The sequence below is a fragment of the Belonocnema kinseyi genome, chromosome 1 (assembly GCF_010883055.1).
Source record: "Belonocnema kinseyi isolate 2016_QV_RU_SX_M_011 chromosome 1, B_treatae_v1, whole genome shotgun sequence".
Lineage (NCBI taxonomy): Eukaryota > Metazoa > Arthropoda > Insecta > Hymenoptera > Cynipidae > Belonocnema > Belonocnema kinseyi.
Window position 1 is genome coordinate 161,738,160 of NC_046657.1, and position 3,031 is coordinate 161,741,190.

The 3,031-nt window shown below is 34.6% G+C and overlaps 1 protein-coding gene across 1 annotated transcript in view; it reads left to right on the forward strand.

Moving 5' to 3' along the window:
* The first annotated feature begins 2,123 nt into the window (after positions 1–2,123).
* The window catches only part of LOC117173510, a 167,493-nt gene continuing 166,585 nt past the window's right edge, over positions 2,124–3,031 (forward strand). Inside the window, exon 1 of the mRNA XM_033362135.1 lies at positions 2,124–2,190. The gene's annotated coding sequence lies outside the window, so the exon portion shown is untranslated. The remainder of the gene's footprint in view (positions 2,191–3,031) is intronic.

Sequence of the window (3,031 nt, forward strand, 5' to 3'; positions counted from 1 at the left end):
CCACGACTCATCCTTACACTGGCTTCACGACAAGATCATTGTTGATCCACAATATCTATAAAATAATTTTCATAATTAATTAAAAATAACTTTTTTCAGAGAGTACCTGATTTACACGACAGTGTATGTTAACAAATGTCATGTAAAGTAGTTTTTTCACAAACTATTGATCAAATTGCATAAAACGAAAGGTTTTTACATTTACTTCTAAAATAATTGTACCCGCCATTTTGTTACATTTCTATAAAGAGTGGTAAAATTAAACATTTCAGGTTAATTTAATCATTATGTGGTCTTCAGGTACCATTTAAATTTATACATTGTTGGCTTAGAGCCATTTAAATTAAAAAAAGGAAATGTCCAAAATACATTTCAGTCTTAAAACTATAATATCCAGAATGGCGATCAGATTGGAAAGTCGGCCGATAATTCAGAAAAGATTTGTTCGGTTCACACCAACTGCAAATTTAAATTGCGAGTGGGATCGACATCCTAAGAAGTGCGAACTTTATTCTCAAATTATTCATAGTTTCATAAGATACCGTAAAACGAGGTACTTTCATACATGTTGGGTAAATTCGAACATTTCTAAATTAATACTTTGAATTACTTAATGGGCTTTGACCAGAATTTAGAACCAGTTAAAGCCTTAACTTGTTCTAGATTCTAGTTAAAACTCCCCTGAGTAATTTATGCTAAATGGCTTTCCGGCCAGCCCACGGCTCGGCCTTACACCTATTTCAAAACGAGAGTAATTAAGAGTACTTAATACTGCACTGGCACGTTGACGAAGGGAAATGTTGTAATTCTTATTACCGGCAAACGGAATATTTTTTTACATGTGGGGTAAATATGTACATTCCTAAGTTGGTAGTTTTAATTATTTAAGGGGGTTTGACCAGAATCTAGAACCAGTTATAAATTTTTTTTTATTCTAGTTAAAATCCCCTTAAGTAATAAAAAATAAATTGATTTTCTGCCACGACTCCACGACTCGTCCGGGTTCAGGACGAGAGTAATTAATACTGATCTGGCGAAATGAAAAAGGGAAACACTAAATATATATTTTTATTAATAGGAAAATTTTTGGCATGTAGGGTAAATTCGGACATTCTTAAGTTGATAGTTTAAACTACTTAAGGGGGTTACAGCCAGAATCTTGAGCTAGTTGAAGTCTTATGCTTATTTATGTAGGTACTTTCGAATAATCAACCTGAAAATAAAACCTGAAGATGTGAACTGCAATGTTCACGAAACGTCGGCAAACAATTCGTAGTTTTTTACACGAGTGAAACCCGAAATGTCTCTTTTTATCAATCAAAAAACTAGAGCTGTAACGGTGCAGATGTCAGGACGAGACGTGGATCGGTCGGATTTTCGTATTTCTCAAATAAATATGGAAGCGTCGATTAATTAGCCAACGCTTTTTTCTTAGGGAGGAGGAAGCACGAAAAATATATGCGAATTCTTGCTTAGGTTGTGGCGGGGGGCGTCTAAAAGAATTTCCTACTTATGTCTATATTCAGCACATGGGTCCACAAGGGTCAGGCCGTGCGTACGATCTCCTCCTGAAGAGCATATGAGGAGGAGTCGTGGACCGCCAGAAAATTCACCAATCGATGATAGATTTGGCATTTTTTAAACAAAAAATACTTGTTTAAACATTATTTCAGTGTCATTGAATTGATTTTTCGGTATTTTCTGATTGAAATAGATTTTTTTCCGTGTGGAATTCCTCAATAATATTTTCTTCTCCGTATTTTTTTTTCGAGCAAGATCGTAAAAGTTATGGCGTTTGGCGGAAGATATACAGTTGTGTAATTATCACTTCAAATGGGTGGTTTGCCAGTTTTGATTAAGCTTGGCTATTTCGCGGCGAACGAGAGAGCAAAATACGCGGAAAATGATAAGCGCATACGGTCATGACATGGCACGTGCACGTACTACGCTTAACGGAGATGCGACGATGTATGTATAACGTACAACGTCAATCAGCGTGATTGAAGGTTCGAACTGCAGCGGATAACAATTTACTCGAAATGACTGACGGCTATGCACTCTCGGCAATAATGAATCGGGACAAAGGTCTTTTGCCCCTGGACATTGTCCGACTGTTTGTATTGAAATCGCAAACTCTTGTGGTCGTCTGGCGTGCCGACTAAACAAAATTTATCGACATATCGTTATCAGGTATTTTTTTAATCCTTTCTGCATTATCGTTTTTTGTTGCTTAATTTGTTTTTCTGTCTTACATCTCATTTACAGTTATTTTGTACCCATATCAGCTGACAATATCTCTTCAGAAACTTAAAAACGTTTAGTACTTTCGCGAAAATGGCCTTAATGATCGAAAGCCTGACCTTTCAATTATAAAAAAATGCATCTATATATCCCCATCAGGTATTTTTCTTATCTTTGCGACAATACAACTTTTTCCTTTCTATTTTCTTTACTTCTCTTAAAAATCTTCTTTACAATTATTTGATATCCATAGAAGCTCCCCTCCATATATTCTTAGGAGCCCAAAAACTTTTGCTACTTATCTAAAAACTATCTTATTAATTGGACACCTGGACTTCCGACTAAACAAAATGTATCTAGAGATCTAATAAAAGAATTTTTTTCATTGTTGCTGCAATAAAATTTCCAGCTTTTTATTTTCTTTACTTCTCTTGAACATCTCATTTACAGGTATTTACCATCTATATTAGCTCCCCGATATATGTTTAAAGGACCAAAAATGATTGGCACTTTCCTCAAAATTACCGTATTGATTGGCCGTCTGGCTTTCCGACTGAAGAAAAATTATCTACTTATACTTATCAGTTCTCTTTCTGATCCCTGCCACTATTCCATTTTCTTAATCTTATATTCCCTTTTTTAATATTCAATTTACAGTTATTTCGTTTCCATATTAGCTTCTCCTGTATATCTATCTATCTATCTATTTATCTATCTATCTATCTATCTATCTATCTATCTATCTATCTATCTATCTATCTATCTATCTATCTATCTATCTATCTATCTA